Source organism: Euprymna scolopes, chromosome 17, assembly GCF_053919585.1.
Source record: "Euprymna scolopes isolate OS-2025 chromosome 17, ASM5391958v1, whole genome shotgun sequence".
In the NCBI taxonomy this organism is placed as follows: Eukaryota; Metazoa; Mollusca; class Cephalopoda; order Sepiida; family Sepiolidae; genus Euprymna; species Euprymna scolopes.
The window spans coordinates 80,074,269-80,095,695 of record NC_136498.1 but is presented as its reverse complement, the minus strand read 5'-3'; the positions used below and the strand labels follow the sequence as shown (position 1 = coordinate 80,095,695).

Here is a 21,427-nt window from a genome sequence, read left to right as displayed (position 1 = left end):
AGCATTTTGAGGGAGTTATATTTTAAATTGCCCCCTTTTTTGGGGGGATATTTTTTTGTTATTATTAATTTTATTTATTAAACATCTGGATATTTTGTTCAAATATTTATTAAATATTTTTACGTACATAAAAATTATCTATGGACATGTGTTTCTGGATATCACCCGTCCTCAGCATAGCTAAACTTTTGACAAAGATCGAACTTGTAACAGCTCAATCCACACACACACACACACACACACACACACACACACACACAGTATAAACATATCAGAAGGCATAGTTGTCAATATGCAGTAATTATCTTTGTTTATGCAGAAATATTTTCACAACATTAAATTTGATGGGATTATTATATACATAGTTTTTAAAATTGTATTTTAGCTCTCTCATTCTTATGACCAAGCACTTTAGTGATTTCTTTTCAATATATCCAAAAACATTATATCTTTTGGGTGCTTTAGTAGGTTTATCTACATACGCATTACTAAAACAAAGGATCCTATACAAAACAATTTAAACGTTCACCACTGATGGATGAAATATATAGAGGTTTTATGAAAACATCATAACTAATATTTTGAATTGTATTACATTCAGAATCCTAAAGGCCATTCATACCAATTTTAGTGCAACTATTCAATAGTTTTGAAACTTATTTTTATAAAAAAAAAAAAGTGGTAGTAGGAAGGCAGGCTCGAACCCGTACTGCGAAGGAGGAAAAGAATGGGGAAAAAAACCTGACGTCTTTGCTGTTGCAACCACTGCCAAACCGGAAGTGACATAGGTTTAAATTAAGGCTAGACAATCGAAAGGAGAGGATGACTTTTAAAAAATATTGGCGAAAAAAAGCGACCGCCTCCCCCCCCTGTTGAAAAGTGCTCAGTTAAAGGTGAAGATATTAATGTTTTTAGCCAATTTTTCGATATTTATCCTCTGAAAGGTCGAACTTCAAAATGATACTGATCTTGTAAAAATCCGTCGCCTCTGTCATAAGTTTTAGCCAGACATGCAAACATACATACATACATTTATATATTGGTAACTAAAAATTTTCGACCCAAACCGATTAAAAAGCTTGCCCTATCTCTGAATACTCTTTATGTAAAATTTCAAATGTTTAGACCAGAAATTGTCTGAGAAATTTGGTAGAGACCGCAGAGGTCAAATATTTTTTAACTTTTACCCCTATTATAACTCCTTAACATTTGTGTTGGGCTCAAATCAAGTTATTAAGTTAGATCCATGTCCAAGGAACCTATATCTAAAATTTCAAGTGTTTAGACCCAAAATTGGTGGAGGAGTTTGCTATAGTTTTCAAAGGTCAAATCGTTGAACTTTGACCTCCTAACAACCAAATATCTGGCCGAAAACCAATCACAAAGGTTTTTTTCAAATCTCAGTACCCTGTATATAAAATTTTGAGTCTGTAGACTTAAAATTGAGAGAGTTATTGCGTAGGGAAATGTACACAGACACATTCACTTTTATAGATATATAGATTGACAGAACGAAGTGGGAGGGAAGGGCTATTCTAGGCCAGGAATCACCCCCTCCCTGCCGGCACACAGCTCATTTGCTGCCAGGCTTGATTCCCCCAATCAGACACAAAAATCCAAAACATAGACATCATTCAGTAACATGTTACATTGTCGTACATCTCTTTCAGCAGAGAAGGAATGAGCAGAGACCAAAGCAATGCCAGGTTACTGCTTGAGTCTGATAATGAAGACCATGAAATGTTAAAGCATAGTCATGATGCATATTTTCAATAGTGTTTTTATTTTTTTTTATTCTCTGCTTAATTTTTGTTCTGGGTTTTTATAAGATTTGTTTTATTTATTTTTAGTCAACATTGTACAAAATGGGTCATCAAAATATAATCAACATCCATTATTTTCAAGAATATTTTTGTGAATTCATTTACATGGATTTTTTTAAAACGTTTTAGATTCTCTACAGTTTAAAAAGATTCATTTTACATTGGATTTAATTTTAAAATTGATGAAGTCTGCACTATTATCACACACACACACACACACACACACACACACACACACACACACACACACAATATAAATATTTAAAATATAATTATCCACTGACGTGTTTCGTCGTCTACGACTCATTCATTCAATAAGTATCGCTATAACAAAAACAAACATACATACATACATATATATATATACACACACACACACTAATTTGATAGCATATATTAATGACATAAGATGTAAAGAAGAATGTTTTAAAAATATTATTTCCCAAGTTAAATATTCATTACTTATTTCAGACTTTATTTTAAAACAATGTCTTGTAGTATTTATCCATCTTCAACCTATTTATATAAACTAAATTTCATTTAATTACAATTTTTTAAAAAATTATTCGCCTCAAACAAGGTATATTTCCATTAAAGCATAAGGGGTTACTGTAATAGAAGTCAGATTTATAAATGAGCAACCTGGGTGAAGAGTTGGGCAGCAAAATATTTGTTCACATTACATTTAAATTTTTGCATGTTGGTACGGTCAAGAAAATAGAGCAAACTCCAAAAAACAGGCAGTCTGAAGAAAGAAATTATTAAAGTAGAAATTTTTTCAGTAGAGGGGTGTAGTTTTGCTGCTAGTCAAGTGAGCCAGGGATGTTTATGTTGAGGATTACAAGTGCAAGTTCTATTTGTTCACATACCATAAACGTACTTGTAAAACAAGCACAGGGATATGACAGGAGCTAGAGCTAGGCAGACAATGCAGAACCCATTAGGTTAGAAATCCTGTTTCCCATCCATCCATATATATATATATATATACAGAGAGAGAGAGAGAGAGAGAGAGAGAGAGAGAGAGAGAGAGAGAGAGAGAGAGAGAGAGGTGGTTGGTACACCAGCCCAGATATGGCAACAATATTTCCTGCACTGGCGAATGATGGCAATATAGAGATAGGATATTGACAGATGAGAAGTTTTTTAGCTTGGTAGAGGGATCTTACCTTCTTTATGGCAGACTCGGTAGTATTTTATACATATTTATTGGACTAACAATGACATTAAAATACTACATTCATATACAAAATAGAGCATCGGCTTTCTAATATACCGAATTTATGATACACTTGTTTAGTTTACAGAACGTAAATTTACACACATACAAAAACAAACATCTTGTAAGAAAACCTTAAAAGTTGATAACACAACCAACAACAATTTTGACTTCTGAAAGCTGAGCGAGTCCCCCTCCACAAGTCATAGATTTGGGGGCAATTTTACCTCTATAATGCCTCCTAGGGGGGCAACAAGAGTTATCCCAGAAAATCCGTTCTGGCAAAAATTTATTTTTACCATGACTAATGTTTGTGCAAATTTTTGTTAAAAATCCAAGGCGTGGTTATTGTGAAAAGTGTAAAGAAACGAACTGATAAACGGGAGTAAATTACTAGGTCAAATCCCTCCTTTGTCAAGGGACCAATAATTTATTATTCAGCATTTTGATTTCGCTGAGGACAAGCAGGTTTTTCTTTTTTAATGAAAATACTAGCAGGCTGCCCAGCATTACTCGTTTGTTGAATACACTTAAAAATGATATTTTAATTCATGCAGATTTCATATCTATTTATTATAGAGCCAATACTCTATTGATTATTATATTGTACTCAATATATAGTAGTGATTTTAAAAGTTAAAAAAAATTACTTGGGTGCCATCAGCTAAAATTGAAACTAAAACACACGGCTTTCCAACTTTATTCATTATTGTCCGACCTAAATCCATACACATAAAAATCATTAAAAGATATAAATGCATATTTGCTATTGCACAGAAATAATGAATTTAGTCGACTTATGCCAACCAAGTTTCAATGTTTTTAAATTTTAATCCCTTAGCAGCTATTTTTGCCGGCTAAAAACCAAATCAAATTTGTTCTACAGATTCAAGTTTGTAGACCAAAAATTGACAGGAGTTCAGTAGAGACCATTCCTCACAGAGACAAACAAGGTCACTTTTATATATGTTAGCAGGCCACCCGGTTTTGCCCAGTTGTAAAATATGCATAAATATTATATTTTAAATCATGAAGATTTATTATTATAGTCAATTAAAAAAACAAAATATGATTTTGGTACCATCCGCTAGAAGCGAAACCAGAATGCTTAATGCCCCAGCTGAACAATATACTTCCTCAGGTCCTTCATCATTACTAATGCGCGTTTCTTTTATTTCAACCTTTACCCATCTAACTCCCTTTCAGCGAGCCTACAGTCCCACATTTGAATATGGCGCTATGATGCAGGAGCGATGCTGAATGGAAACAGTTTTTTTACTGAAGCTGATATCCCAGACCCTAACTGTATCCAATATGGTCAAACCTTTGTGAGAAAAAATGTATCACAGAGAAAACCGTTCAAACACTAACTGCTGCTCATTTGGCAGTCTCAATATTTATACTCTTGGTGACAAACTTGCTATTCTTGCTTTCACCCAAACCTATTCTCCGAAGATAGAACCATCCGCCGTTGCCAGTTCTGCAAGTTTCAAACTTCCCATTGACTCAATCAAACTCCCTACTTTTGTGGCAAACATGGCCCATCCTCAGTTCCGAAAGTTCAGAATTGACAAGAACGTTACCAACATACCCACAACACAGGATCAGAACCTGTACAGAACAGTGTCATTAGTTTGTATCCAGTGTTTTTCAGCATGCCAGAAGATGAAATCCTTCAGGCAACTGAATCCTTGGTTACGGTACGCGTCAACCCTGCTGTCCATCGCATAAATTTTGGCAACCTCACTCAAGCTGAAAATGAACCTTTGAAGGACTTTTTAGTTTGTATGCAATTATTTGCGGTGGATTGTGAATTCATTTGTCCTAGATGCCATTTTAACACGTCTTCGATCAACATAAAGGGCCAGTTTATCCGTGGGATCAGCAATGCAACTTTCCAAACAGACATTTTGGCTAGAACTAGTCAGTTGCCGGCCATAGATGTTGTCAAGTATGCAGAAGTCTTTGAAGCAGCGCTCAAAGATCAGTCTTAGCTCAGCCAGTTATGATATTTGTGCTGTCATACCAGTACCCAGCTATCGCAGAAACAAGTCTCAACAACTCAAATCACCATAATCCTGTCAAGGGTGTGGTAGTATTGTCCATGGTATATTTGCCCCCTCACCATACACATTGTCCAACCTGGGGTAAGACTTGTTCGGTGTGCAGGAAACCAAACCACTCCAGTAATGTATGCAGATCTTCATAAATATCCAAAAGCAATTGTCTGATAGCTTGTGTCCAGCTCGATAAAGACATTGACCTAAACACTGTCTTTTCCATTATCTGTGGAATCAAGGCATCAGTTCGACAAGATATAATTGGACAACAACTTGCTGGTCTGGACATTTTTCATGATAGTGGTGCAAACATATGCTTGGCTGACCCAAAACAGTTGAGACAAATGGGGCTCGATGAATCCCAGTTGCTTCCTTGCTTCAAAAGGGTGTTAGCTGTTGATGGATCTGCCTTAACATGCAAGGGGTGGATCACTGCCAAGTCAAATTTTGAGGGTCATCTCATCACGCAGCCTCTTTTTCTGTGACAAAGTTGATCACTTGTACTTCAGTAGGGAAGGATGTATGAAAGTTAACATATTGCCAAGTAGCTATCTCCATCCAATGCAGGCACCAGCCGTTGTCAGAGCAGTCCAGCCATTTTGTGCTCCACCAGCCAAACCAGCATGCCTTCCTTTTGCACCAATTCCAGAGAATGTGCCTAAACTTGAGATGGCTAGTGTTTCAGCCTTGAGACAATTAAGTCGTATCACATTTGATGATGTCACGAGTGCAGCACAGGCGAACTGCAACTATCAAGACCTGTTTTCTCTCATCCAAACTGGCTTCCCCGATAAACGGAATCATGTTGTGGGTCACCTCTAAGAATATTGAGCAGTCCGGCATTGGCTCACCACCTTCCACGGCATTGCTCTCTTAGATCAGCAGCTTGTAATATCGCAAGCATTGCACAAAGTCATCATTGATAACTAGCATGCCGCCAGTCAGGGTGTCTCTGACATGAAGTTTTGAGCAAATCAGTGTGTGTATTGGTCTGGTCTGAACCAGTGTCAAAAATTACACGTACAATTGCCTTGATTGTGTGAAACACACACCATCAAATCCACCCGAGCCACTCATCTTGACCAAATCGCCAGAATACTCATCCAACAAATATGTAGTGACTATTTTGAACTTGGATTCCATGCATTTGTGACTGTCGTGGACAGATTTAGTGGGTGGATCTGTGTATATACACTGAAAGCACATAAAGTCAATGGAAAGACCCTGGTAGACATTTTTCGTAACTTATTTGTTGTGTATGGTGTATCAGGAGTTGAGCTCTGATACTGACGCTAAGTACATGGGCACAGAGTTCAAAAATTTTCTCCAGATGTGGGGTGCAACGCACCGGCTCTCCAGTCGCATATCCCCACTCAAATGACAGGGCAGAGATTGGAGTAAAATCAGTGAAAAGAATTATCCACAATAATGTTGATATGAATGGCAGTTTGAATACTGACAGAGCAGCTCATGCCATACTGCAATATCAGAATACTCCCCTGTCTGACATGAAGTTGAATCCTACCCAGATCCTGTTACACCGCCAACTTCGTGACAGAATCCATTCTCATCCACATCATTATCACCTCCACAAAGAGTGGGTTATCTCTGCACAGGATAGAGAAGCATCATTCAGTAAGCGCAATGAGGCCTTGTTGAAATGCTATAATTCAAAAGTTATGAACTCCAGCCTTTGTTATAGGGGTCTAACATGTTGTTGCAGGGTAAAGACAAGTGGATACTTATGGGCTGTACTGTTGAGGTGCTACCAAACCGCCAGTATCGTGTGAAGATGTTTCATTCCGGTCAAACCACATTGCGGAATAGGTGCTTTCTGTGACTGATGCCACCAAATGCAATTACCAATCATCAGTTTATTCCATCAGCTGATGATCCAGTGACAGTTCGTACTCCGCCAGTTCGTGCTTCTCTTCCTGTTCATGCTCCTCTTCCTAACCCAATGATCACTAACACCACTGTTCAAAGTGAGTCCACACCAACACATGATCCGCAGCCTGACTCTAATGTTCCTAATATGACATGTCGGGATAGGGAGTGACCGGTGGTGATGAAGATGTCCCAAGCTCTGAAGAACTTACAGCCTTTCAGCAACCCTGGTTTGAGGGAATGAATCCTGAGTACTCTTGCTTTTGAACCAGAAACTATCATGGACTGGGAGGAAGGATATGAACAATATACTCCTCAGTTCCTTCATTGTTACTAAATGTGCGTTTCTTTCATTTCAGCAGCTGACTGGCCTTTAGCCATTTAACTCCCTTTCATCAAGCCTACTGTCCCACATTTGAATACTAGTCTTAGTCGTTATTTAATTCTCCAGCATCATTACCATCCAAGTTACTGATAGATGAATACAAAAGCTTAAAAATTAAACAACTTTAAACTATGAATGTTTAATTTTGCACATGTGCAAAAGGAACAGCAGGAGTAATGTTTTATTCGATTTACCCAACTGTTTGACTTTCAATTTTGATCCCTTAACAGCAGTTTTTGTCAACTTAGAGACTTTTCGCACACACACCGACAAAGTTACTATATATATATATATATATATTTCTGCGTGTTAGAACCTTTTCATCTTAAATTCTTAAATGCAGGATGATGGAAACAATGCCGAGATAAGCAGAGAGCACATACAGCTCCTGGAAGTCCCAAATGGTCACCCACTAGGTACTGGCCAGGCTCATCGTTGCTTAACTTTGGTGATCTGATGGGAACCGGTGTGTCAAACGTAATTATACTGTACGTAGACGTGAGTGATTTTGTGTTAAAAACTTGTAAAACTCAAAAGTATGCTTGCCAAACAACTAAGAATTTGGTAATGTTATTTACTATGCTAGAAAGATTTTTTTTCTCATAGTAATTTATATATCAATACGATAGCATGTGTGTTATTTTGTGTGTCACACATCTTTTTTCTTCAGAGTGACTGTTGTTTAATGGTTATGATGTATTTCTTGTAGTAAAGAATTTTACCAAGAATTCTTCATAAGTTTTAAATATATATAAAAGCACGTCTGATTGAACACAGAGTTATTCTTTTTTTCCAATTTTTCTGGATATCTTTTCCATTCGCTGAGCGGTCTTTTTTATTTAAGCTGGTGTATGGTATAGAATGGCGCCCAATCATTGTTGTTCAGCCATATTCTTTATCGCTTTCTATCTATTATAAATACAGCAAGCTGAAAAGAAAACGATAACAATCACTCCTGATGATAATCGGATGCACCAATAGAAAGTATATGAGAAGTATATGGCTGAACAACGATGTTTGGGTGCCATTCTATACACTACGCCAGTTTAAATAAAAACGACCATTCGGCAAGCGAAAAAGATATCCAGAAAAATCGGAAAAAAGAACAACTCTGTCACGTTCAATCAGATGTGATTGAATAACGGCTAGCTGCCAAAATATATAAATCTATATATCTATAAATGTGAATGTGTGCGTCTGTGTGTCTGTGTGTCTGTGTACATTTCCCTACACAATAACTCTCTCAATTTTAAGTCTACAGACTCGAAATTTGATATACAGGGTACTGAGATTTGGTAAAATCTTTGTAATCAGTTTCCGGCCAGAAATTTGGCTGTTAAGGGGCCAAAGTCCAATGAGAACTCTACCAAACTCCTCCGACAATTTTGGGTATAAACAATTGAACATGGATCTAACTTAACTTGATTTGAGCCCAACACAATAAATCTTAAGGGGTCATAATAGGGGTCAAAGTTTTAAAAAATTTTACCTCTGCGGTCTCTACCAAATTACTCCGACAATTTCTGGTCTAAACATTTGAAATTTTACATAAAGGGTATTCAGAGATAGGGTAAGCCTTTTAATCGGTTTAGGTCGAAAATTTTTAGTTACCAATATATAAATGTATGTATGTATGTATGTTTGCATGTCTGCCTAAGACCTTCGACAGAGGCAACGGATTTTTACAAGATCAGTATCGTTTGGAAGTTCAACCTTTCAGATGACAAATATCGAAAAGTTGGCTAAAAACATTAATTTCTTCACCCTCAACTGAGCACTTTTCTACCGGGGGGGGGGGGAGGTCGCTTTTTTCGCCGATATTTTTGAAAGTCATCCTCTCCTTTCGATTGTCTAGCCTTAATTAAAACGTACGTCACTTCCAGTTTGGCGGTGGTCGTAACATCAAAAACGTCAGGTTTTTTCCTCCGTTCTTTTCCTCCTTTGCAGTACGGGTTCGAGCCTGCCTTCCTACTACCCGTTTTACTTTTTTTTTTTGTGCTCGACACACACCTCCAAATACCCGGGCAACGTCGGGCTGAAATGTTAGCATATATATATATATATATATATATATATATATATATATATATATATTTCATGTTTTGGTTTCGGTTCAAGCTGATGCACCCAAGTTATATGGATATATATATATATATATATATATTATTTTTTTTCAAATCACAACTTCGTAATATATAAGAATCGATAGAAAATTGACTATAATATATACAGAATCTGCATAAATTAAAATATATTTAAGTGTATTTTACAACCGGGTTATGCTGGGCGTCCCTGCTAGTTTAGATAAATACTTTTGCGGTTTTAACGAAAGCGCTACAACAATATCAAGGCGTCTACATTTATGCTGAACATTCACAGAATGCCAACATCAACATATTACATATGAATGAGTCCGTTGTCAAATTTCCACAGGTCTCGCTAGTAAGTAGTAATAATTATAAAGTTTAAATAAGAATTTGTTTAAAGCTCCAAACAATCATACTACAATTCCCTGCTAATACCCATGGGGCTAAGCAATAGTAAGTTCTAAGGGAGACACCTGGAGGTTGAAGGTTCAATCCTAAGAATATAATTGTAAATTACTTAATTCTACCTGATCATGGCCAACTGAGTGAGAACAATCTACTCGCGTGGATTAAATAAAGGTTTCTGTTAAAAATTCAGAGTTCGACAAGATGTACCAGAAAAAGGTCGGAGGTTACATCAGCCAACACGTGAGAATAACATTCAAGATAAAAACAGTAATTTGAATAATCCAAATATTATATGATCTGAATCTAAATAGAAAAGAAATTCTTGAAAATTTATTTATTCAAGTATCTATATTATAATTCTCAGTCTGTCTATCAGTTCTTTTTTTTCTCTAACTACCGAGCCGATCTGGCTGAAATTTTGTATGAACTTTTGTTATAAGGTGCAATGAACGAAGCATTATGGCATCAGTTTTATGCACAGTTAAGGATCCATTAAAGATTTTATGCAAAAAAAAAAAAAAAAAAAAAAAAAAAAAAAAAAATTTAAGCATATTCAACCATCAATTTAGCATGAATCATCCAATTCTAAATCTATATCTTTTGCCTGTTTTTAACGGGCTAAAAAAGTTTAGCATAAAAAATACTCGTCATTTATTTTCATGTATAAAACTTATAAATTCTATCTACAAGTAAAAACAAGAAATTTCAGTAGTTATGATCAAGGTGGCAAAGTGAGGGGGGGGGGATAAGTTAAAGTCCGACTAGAATACTAGCAGTTGAATATTTTTTAAATCTGAAGACTCAGACAACTTGGATATTAGAAGATTTTAAAATAAGAAGTCAAAGTCGAAACTTTTAATTTCTGATTTTGCAACCCTCGTTACAATTCAAAAATTATAAAACTCATTTTTAATAGAAAAAAAAGAATATATATATATATATATATATATATATATATATATATTTGAATTTTTAAAATTAAAATTTTTTAAATAATCAAAAACAAAATATATTGTGATTTTTATTATAAAAAAATAGTCTGCCAATTTATTTTAATAAAATTTGATTTTTTTTAAATGATTTAAAAGTAGAACTACAACATGCAGTTGGAGTTTCTTATATAATCAAAATAATATTTTATCCAAATAATAAAACTCCAGCTTACAACATGGTACTGTGTGGTAGGGATATCAGCAGTTTATGGTATATCACAGCAGAAATGCTGCTGCTATTGGATAATATAAATATTAAGTCAAAAAGAAGCATAACTCGTATCTAAGGCGAGTTGTTGGTCGGTAAGCTGAGTTGAGCTACTAATGATGTGAAATGAAGAACTAGGTCATCACGCTGGTGTAAAATGCCTTAGAAATTAGCTCACATGGAATAAACAAAATCCATCACGGCTGAAAGCAGCAATGGATGAAGGGTGGGGTGGCTTTTACATAAAATGTATACCCATTTCATGAATATATTTATATATGAACAACATCCCCTGAACCTGATATTTTAACTTACGTAATGAAGTGTGACTTATCAGTTTGTGAAATGAAGAATTCCAAGAATGTATTTAGTCATTAGTAAGTTGTTTTTATTATTATTATTATTTATTCATTTATGTAAAAACTAGCAAGTTTACCCAACGTTGCTTGGGTATGAAATGTTGGGTTGGAAACTAAGTTCTCCTGCAGGGTTTTTTTTTTTTAGGGGGGGGGGGGAGGTAAATTTAAATTTAAAAAGTTTGAAATGTATTTTTCGAAAAACATTTTCAAATTATTATTATTATTATTATCATCATCATCATTATTATTTCTGTTTATTTTCAGATCATTAAAACGAAATAACTTAAGAATAAATGAACAGTTTCGACACTTCCTTCTTTAGCTTTTATTTTGTTCTGTTTTCGACAAACTAAGTATTGAAAGTTTGTTTAACTATGACACAAAAGTAAATAAATGAAAATCCGGGTCAGCAGTTTTTTTTTTTTTTTTTTTTTTTTTTTTTTTTTTTTTTTGTTATTAAGAAAAGATTTATTACCGTTACTCTCCCATCTCGACACCACTTAAAAGTCTCTCGCTGCCACATCTCACCTGACATGCATTTCTCATTCTTCCGACGGTCTGCTGGCCACAGCCAGCCCATTCTCGCCTTCACTTTACACGTCCATATTGTTCGACGTCGACTTTGTTTCCCCCCCCCCCAAACACGGTGTCCTTTTTTCTTTTTCTTCAGACGCCAGCTAGTGCACATTTCCTAATTTGAATATTAGTTACCCTTTGGTTACTGCTGCTAATATCCTCGCAAGCGAGCTATCTTACAGCTGCTGTTGATATTTTCCACCGTGCGCTTACGCGCTCTGTACAACTGCAGGGACACGAGAGGATACATTATTGATTAATTAGGTAATTTTTTTTTTATTAAATCTTTTCAATTTTAATTTAAAAACGGTGGGAACTTTAGGGTGCTCCATTTCTTTGTGCGAAATAAGCGACGTCATCATTTTGTGTGCAAATTTGATGGATGGTCAAAAGCGCTAAATATGAATAATGGAAGATATGTGTCTTGCTATTTTTTTTATTTTATTATATTTTGATATCCACACAAATATTATAATTTATTAAAAATACAAAATTATTATTAAAAAATATTTACGTATTTATTTATCCGCTGGGCTAATATTTTTAGCTGTATGTGAATTCAAATGGCTGCCATATTAAGTTTTAGGTTATGCTAACTTATCCATTATGAATTCCCATATTTTTAGGGTTAAAAAGCCGCTAAAAACCGAAGGCACCGATGTCAAATTATATTTTTACAATAATATATTTTTAAATTGTTGATTTCGATATTTTACAGATAGCAATAGTCATTTATTTTTATATGGTATTAAATTTTTTTTTTTTAATTGTAAAACTATACTTCAAATTCCATGTTTAAAACTTATTTCGAATTATTGAATTTAAATCATTTAAAGTTTGTTTTTTTTAATTTAATTATTTATGAAAAAAATTGTTTTTCTTCTCTTCTTTGCAAATCAATCGATTATGTTATATACCATGGAGAACTAACGTTATTTTTTTTTTTTTTACAAAACATGATAATATTGAATTCATTTCCATTTTCTATTTACGAATTCAAGTTAACTCAACCCTATGCGATCAAGGCAACCTACTTCCCAAATTTCCTTCCAAAACCTAAAATAATTTGAGCGATATTCACATACATGTTCATGATGTTGCCACACTCATAAAGCACCTTGATGCTAGCAAGGCAAATGGTCCTGACAATATTTCACTCATAGTATTCAAAAAGCTGAAACCGGAACTAGCACCCATTCTTACAAAGTTGTTCAAGAGAAATGCTTCCGAACACCTTGGAAAAAATTCACTAGTCTGGCCAATATTTAAAAAAAAAGATCGGTCTTCTGGATCTCAGTACAGACCAATTAGTCTTCTGTGTGTCATGGGTAAGTGCTTGAATCGATGTTAAATAGAGAAATTGCCAACCACCTCAGCAAAAACAATCTACTCAGTGACAAGAAATATGGTTTCCATCCTATGAGATCTACAGCTGATGTACTGACTGTAATTTCACATAGGATTTGTGAACCTATTGATGGGTGATTCCTCTTTAGAGCTATAGCTCTTGACATATTTGATAGGATTTGGTATTAAGGTCTACTTAAGATTTCCAGCTATGGAATCTGGAAATATTCTCAACCAGCAAATCCTTTCTCTCTGATAGGTTTATACAAAGAGTCACTGATGGGCAGAAGTCTGAAGCTCAACGTATCAATGCTGGTATGCCTTAAGGATACATCCTGGGCTCAACTCTCTTCCTTATCTTTATCAATGATCTCCCAAATCACATTCTAAGCTCATTCATCAGCATATACACAGATGACACTACCATCTATAGCAACACTTCAAAGGTCAGCAATGACCAAGATCTGAGTCTTTCTCTTCTAATTTTCAGCATAGGGTGTAATAGGGCAAACGATGGTTGGTTAATTTTAATGCATCCAAAACCAAGCTTCTATATTTTCACCACCAACGCCTTTAATCTTAAAAATATGGGAACCCAAAACGGATGTTATTTATTCATTATCATTATTCATGCATAACCTAAAACTTAATATGGTAGCCGTTTGAATTCACATTTATTGTATAACAAATAATATTAGTCCAGTGGACAAATAAATACACAAATATTTTTTAATAATAATTTTCTATTTCTAATAAATCATAATATTTGAACACTTGAAGACGACTATATTGCAGTCAGCTGGAAAGCAGGCTAGTGGGAGAGAATTCTCCAGGCGAGCAGTTCTAAGAAAGGAGCTCTGTACATAAAATTTACGTTTAGATTTAGGCACAGATAGAGAGTGGGAGGAATTGTTAGTAGTGATTGTAAATATACAAGTGCTTTCTTTATAAATCTCTAAATATTCAACTATAAAGTTGTTATTTATTCCCGATTACCGTAAAAAATACATGGTTAAATATGCAGACATTTTCTCAAGCATAAAAATACCCTTGTGGTGGGTGATTTATAGATTTTAGATTTATTGGTAGTTAAAAATCAATAAATATTTATTTTACCACCAGCAGTGAAAGGTTTTGTTTGAAACAAAATCAAATAAAAAAGACAAAGGAATCGTTTTGGCATCAGAAACTAGGCATAAATTTTTCTGATTTCCGATTTATCGTTCCAACACTTTTAATAACTACATTAGTTAAAAAGTTCAAATATATAAATAAAATGATTTTAAAACCAGTATTTTTTCAAAAGTGCTCTATATTAGATAGAGTTTTATAAATATTTATCATTTAAGCAAACATTGTTAAAAATAACAAATCTTTAACTTAAATATACCGCTTCTATTTTTCAATTTTTCTAATGACCTTTTTGTGTTAAGCATCAAAAAAAAAAAAAAAAAAATTAATATATGTCCCATATGTATCACAAACGTTTTCAGTTCTTTGTGGAATCATCAACAGGTTAAAAAGCAAAGGAATAAAACAGCTCGAGAAAAGAATTTCAAAGGGGCATGTGAAGTTACATGCTGAGAGGTTTTCACACTGTTCCAAAATAAGACTTTAACAATTTAAATTCCGCAGTGCCAAAATTAGTGTCTCAGGATAACATTGTATTAAGTTGAGCATTTTAAAATATTATTAGTGGTTAAAACTAAAAGAAAAAATGCTGGTATTAGTTTTGTATTATGGTGTTTCACAATAAATATTGTCGTTTTCGTTCAGGTCATTCATCCATAAATAACAAAATATTTTACTTTATTTAAAACTTGAAAATTATTGAAATGTAAAAATAGAGTACAGGGCTAGAAGCAGGAGTACATTCCTGAAAAACGTCAGGGTCGCCTGCTAATGAGTTATATATATTAAGTGATAATAACCTCTGTTTATCATAAACACAGTTTTATAAAACAAAGTGCATGTGAAGAGACAAAATAACTAAATAAAGAAACAAGATACATTATAGTTTTTCATAAAAGTATTTTTTTTTAAATACACGAAAGAAACTAACTGCAATAAAAGACAATTTGAGGATAAAAAAAAAAAATCATTCTATGACCTGAATATTCATCCACATCTGGAAAGCATTTAATGAATATTTCGAATACACACTTTTTCCTATTCATCCAAATTATGATGGCTTCTTTCTTTAACAAAACTAGCATATCTTTGCTAGTACATATATTAAGTGTTGAATTTGCTAGCAAACAGTAGCCTATAAAAATTTCTTGCTGGCGTATGCTATCCTCTTCCTCAAGGACATAATGGTCTTATGGCAAGAGAACAAATAGTACACTACACTGCCTCCAAAATAAGAGTCTAGCAGAATAGTATCATGATGAGCGAACACATATTATATATAAGTTCCTCCCCCTATGGAGAAGGATGTAATGCCTGGTAGAGTGGGTTCATGACAACAAAATAGACACACTACTTTCCTGCATTGAGAATTTGAAAATAGTATAATAAATAAAAGTAATAAGGTAGTTTCGGTTTACAACAAACAAATCTTCAATAGTAATAACGATATAATTTTTCAACAATTCAAAGTTTACGAATTACATATGAAGTATAAATGTTAAGAGTTTTCCAGAAATGTTATACAAAACATAAGGTCGAATAGCAACTTTCATACTGTCATAATTCTTTGTTACAAGGTGATCCCTAAATAAAATACCACCGAGAATCGTTAATAAAATTTAGAAAAAGAATTCTTTCTGCACTCCAACCATATCTGATCCAAATAAACTGCAGTCTATGTTTGACTTGTCCACCAATTCCAGTCATGGATGTCAAACAATCTGTTCACAAATATATCGATACGACCTGCAATGACATAACAATAAAAATGACATACTTCTCTCTTGACATTGTCCTAATTTAGGCTGTAATAGTCATCTTCAGTTTAGGAATAATCTGGAAATTATTTTGATATGGACCGACTATCTGGATGTTCCAAGTTTGAATCCAGTTCGTTCTCCAAAAATCACTTTCACTTAGGGATGTTGGCAACCTTTGCATGGTCTCTCGCGAAAGTACCCAATGTCTTAAAGAATTCTGATAAGAAAAAGTTTGGGGAGGCTAACAATGGAGTTTTAGATTCATACGATACAATTATGATGATGATTTGAGATAATTCTACAAATAAAAATCTAGGAGGTTATGGTTCAGGGAATGTTGGTTGGTTGGTTGTTTTGTATTACGGCATATCAACCCTTTTCAGGTTATTTAATGCCGAATCTGGTGATTTTGAAGAACGATTTTTTTAACATAGTATATTTGTTTTTAAGTCGTATTCTATTTAACCCATAGTTGGGACCCTAACAGGTGCTACCACTCCGGATCAGAGTGGACCTGGGAGCAATGGCAATTAAAGGGTGGCTCCACACTCCCTAAGGCCTGCAAGCTGGGGCCCTCACCATCGGATATAGTTTAAGGTCATATCCAGGACCTCAGGGAATGTGAATCCCATACTGATGAAATGATCTTCAAGATTATGGTTGGATTGCAGCAGGATCATGAATTTTTTTTTTTTTTTTAACAATTCCATGTTCAACTGGTATTTCCAAACAAGCCTAATGATGTCAGTTGCATCTTTTGGAGCATGTTTACTTTCGTAAAAGTTTATTAGAATCATCATTATCATACACAGTTTAATGTCCGTTGGTATGCATTAGATAGGTACGGGCAAAATGAATGCCGATGCTCAAAATGTATAAACATTTTGACCCCTCCCTTTACTTTAAAAAAAAAAAATAAAAATAAAAATAAAAAAAATCACCAAAAATCACTAAAAATCAGGAAATTAACCGATTTTAATAAAATTTTCAGTATTTATCAAAAAAAATGATCGTGGAATATAATGAACTAATTATTTTTATTTAAATCTTAGTGGAAATGTATTATTTTGTTTAAACAAAAATACCTTTACTAAAGTTATGGTTTTCAGTAGTAAATAAAAAACGCAAGAATTTATTTTTGCTTTGTTTATAACAATAAAAATAAAATAAGTTTTATGGGAACATTATGAAAAAAGCCCCTTAAATCCATATTAATGAATTCAATATAACTCAAAGAAAAATGAATTTCTCGAACTACCGATATTACCATTGAATTAAGCATTATTCATTTAATATTTTCACACAAAAAAAATATAATTGCAAAAAATATTTCTTTTTTTTCTTTTTTAATTACAGGTTTTGCATAATTTTTATATGCAACATTTTAATAATTTCCTTGCTTGCAGGAATGTAAAACTTTTGGTATAACATATTTTTTATATAATATTGAACAAGAATTAAAAAAAAAAATTAATTTAAAAACAGGAACATAGAAAAATAAATTTAAAAAATGGAAGAATTTATACAAATGTTCAGAATAGGAATGTACGGATGCACAGCTGGAAAAAAAAAAAAAAAAAAAAGTATCACACCCCTTCCTCCCTTTTAATTACATGACGCCATTTTCACAGTCTTTCAACTGCCTGAAATTTTGGGCCTTTGTATATTCCGTGTTTACAAAATTTTAATTTGTTGCGTTTTGTGAACGACAGAATCACTGTTTTGGGCTAATTAATTTATATTTTGTACAAACAAGGTGTTTTTCTTTTTTATTTTACTCAATATATTAGGACTTTACTTTATTAATTATCTTTGAAATAGACCCAGAAAACTAATATTTATCTTTTAAATGATTTTTACAATGAATTTATTTAACTTCAAAATTTAGATGACCGTGAAAACATTTTTCATAACTTTTTTTTTTCACATGTACAAATATTTTTTTCCTTTTGGAAATCAAGTTTAGTCCTTAATCTTTCAAATACAATCAAAAAGTAGTCGGAAACCTACAAAAGAAATTATGATAAATCGACTTTCAAAACTAGGTCCTCCTATTTTTGTCAGACCGTTTTTGCCCGTAACTTCCAAACTAACCTATCCTTCTTTCACATCTACTAAGCCAAGAACTCTCATCCATTCTTTCAATGTGGTCATACCATCAAAGTCTCCTGTTCTGCATGCACTCCCTATACGGCTAGAGTTATTCTTCCTCTGAAATTATCAGATCTAAGTCTGTTGCCAAGACTCACATTACATTACTGGATCATTCTCATTCATTTCTATCCATGTAACCTTCACTGGCCAAAACGTTTTTGTTTTTAAGATGTGTTCATGTGTGCACATTATGTAATACAAAAGCTGTTTCAAACTTAAGCGTGACAAATCAAGCCTCGTTCTGAGATTAGAGATCCTTGAATGACACATTTATTTTGAATATTTAAAAATGAAAATATTTTTTTAAATTGAAGAGTGACAAACCAATGAAAAAAAAAAAAGCTGAAATTCATATGAATCCTCCCTCAATATACATGTGCGAGGGAGCCCAAAGATTAGCAACTAAAAACAACTTAAATGATGACATGCTAATGGTAAGTAGTAAGAACATATTTAAAATAATTTAAAAATGAATTAGTAAAATATCAATATAATATTTAATTAGCAAAATATCAATCTTGGTAAACAAGAAAATGAAAATTAAAAGACATCGAGTGAATATGTTGGGACGAAAGAAACAGGAAGTCATTCTTTAATTTAAAGAAAATGTCATCTCGTTCCTCTACCCCCATCATGAATAGTTTGAAGTCTTAGCCTTCACTGCAAAATTAACATTTTCAGAGAGAACTGTCATAGAGAAAAGGACAAGACAAAAAGAGAAAGAAAGATAAAGTAAAAGAGAAGAAATAAAAAGAAAGAAAATCTAGCCAAATAGTTAAAAAAAAAAAAAATATATATATATAAGTACGTAAGGCTGGAGTGATTTTTTTTTTTTAAATAGAAAAAGCTGATTTCAACAAAAAGCAGAGAAGTCACCTCCCTGATAGAGATAATTGGACATGTCTATTAAAAAAAAAAAAAAATAAAATAAAAAACACTCACACACATTCTTTACAAATGTCACATTTTCATTAAAAGATTTTTTTGAACATGCAGCTAACCTACATCAGAGGTCACACACAAACGACTGATGGCCACATCCAGCCTGTAGACTGTTTTTCTGTGACCCACAAGAGACCGTTCTATCTCTTGTGTCCATCCTTACTTTCAAATTAGCAATATTGACCTTTATCTTGAATCCAGCAAGTGCAAACAAACGATCAATCAATATTAAGGCAAGCAGGTTTTGTTCTAGTTCCTTAGCAAAGAGGAGAAGAATATTGCCCCTCCCCCCACTCCTCCTCACACACCTGTAAATATGATACAAAGCAATTTTCAAGATAAAAAAAGAATGTGCTTCTATAAATGGGCTCGGTTAGACTTTATGACACCCCTTCTCTGTACTTAAAATGTTATCCCTGTTTGGTAATAACTCAAGTGACATTGTGAAATGCTCAGCCGTAGTGATAATGGCAGAGCTAGAGAAATTATCTCTGAAACGCTTCTCTTTACTTAATTGAAATGTTTAATGCTGATTGGATCAAAATACTCAATCAGGGTATTCCATCCAGGTATGATCCACTCAGAGAAGGTCAAAGTGTTAGATTTTTAAATATGTTTTGTTAATCATTAGTAGTTGTTCAAAATGAACGTTTATCGAAAATGTAAGCTATTTGACTCGAGTGATTCAATATTTATGGGATTTTAAATTTTGAAAAAAAAAAAAAGAAAAAAAAGAAAAAAAAGGGGACTTGGTCATTTTTCAGACATTTTCCAGAATTTGAAGCTATTTTTCACTAGCAGCATCTCAGAAATGCAATATATTAAATACTTGCATTGAATCTCTTACATAAAAAATTCAACAAATTTACTCAAGAAAAAATTTTCTAAACAATTTTTAGGGGTTTACAAAACCCATTGGAAACACACTTTCAGCAATTTAGAACACATGAAATGAAAAGCTAAAATTCAAGCTTTTTGTCAGTTGTCTCTAAAAGACCTGAAATATTACATATTGAAGAAATTTGAAACGTTTAACTATCCAGAGTCAAAATTTATTAGTCCCCAAAAACTGACATGGCCATATAGTCACCTACTTCAATGCAGAAGAACCTCATATATGACCATTTGTTTTAAAAATTCTTTTGCTGAATTATAGTTTAAAGAGTATATGAATATAAAAATACATCATGCTCTCAAAAATTAGGTTCTCATGCACTGAAGTAGGTAACCACGTGACCATGCTCATTTTTCAAGAAGTAGTAAATTTTAACTCCGAAAAATTAAACTCCTGAAATTTCTTCATTATATAGTCAACTCCTGGAGTTAGGCACTTGTTCATGCGATATCCCCAGTCAGATCCAGTAAAATCCTAATTTGCCACAACAATCTATGTTATTAATAAAAAAAATTAATCATGAACTAACTTCTAAATACAACAGCTTGTCAGTCTCACTATATCTACTCCAACACGCTTCATCAAGACCTTTGAACATTTCTCAACTGTTCTTATTGTTAATTCTTTTTTTTTTTTTTTTTTTTTTTTTTTTTTACATCAGTCACCATTTACCAAGGCCTGAAAGTCACTCAAGGATAAGGGTTAATGAGTGTAAGGTAGTCACTGAGACAACAGCACAATGATCATTAGTGGTGGAACTTTGGGTATACTTTGATTATTTAAGGGAACTGCGCAACAAAAACTTGTTCACATTGAACTTGAAAACGACCATATTGTAGTCAGATGAAAAGCAAGCCAGCGAAACAGAGTTCCCCGGGCGAGTAGTTCATGAAAAGAAGCTTTGTTCGTGAAATCTGCGTTTAGATTTAGGCACAGATAGAGAGCGAGAGAAATCGATAGTGGTTGTAGATAGACAAGTGTTTTTGTGAAAGTTTGGCAAAGGGGGACAATAGATTGAAGCTCAGACGAGCACTTGCAATGAAAATAATGATAGAGCAGAGACAGGCTTGCAACTCTTCTGTGAGGAAAAGGTTGCAGGGAAGAATAAAGAGCATCATCTACTAGGTTTTGATGCTGGTTTTGAACTACCAAGGCAGGACAGATATAAAAAAAATTCAGCAAAAATATTTCATG

The 21,427-nt window shown here is 33.6% G+C and overlaps 1 protein-coding gene and 1 pseudogene across 2 annotated transcripts in view; both read right to left on the bottom strand.

Moving 5' to 3' along the window:
• Positions 1-21,427, bottom strand: part of LOC145296826 (tyrosine-protein kinase RYK-like) — an 82,886-nt gene that overhangs the window by 44,843 nt on the left and 16,616 nt on the right. The gene's annotated exons all lie outside the window — the stretch shown is intronic.
• LOC145297414 (5S ribosomal RNA) lies at positions 7,751-7,868 on the bottom strand (annotated as a pseudogene).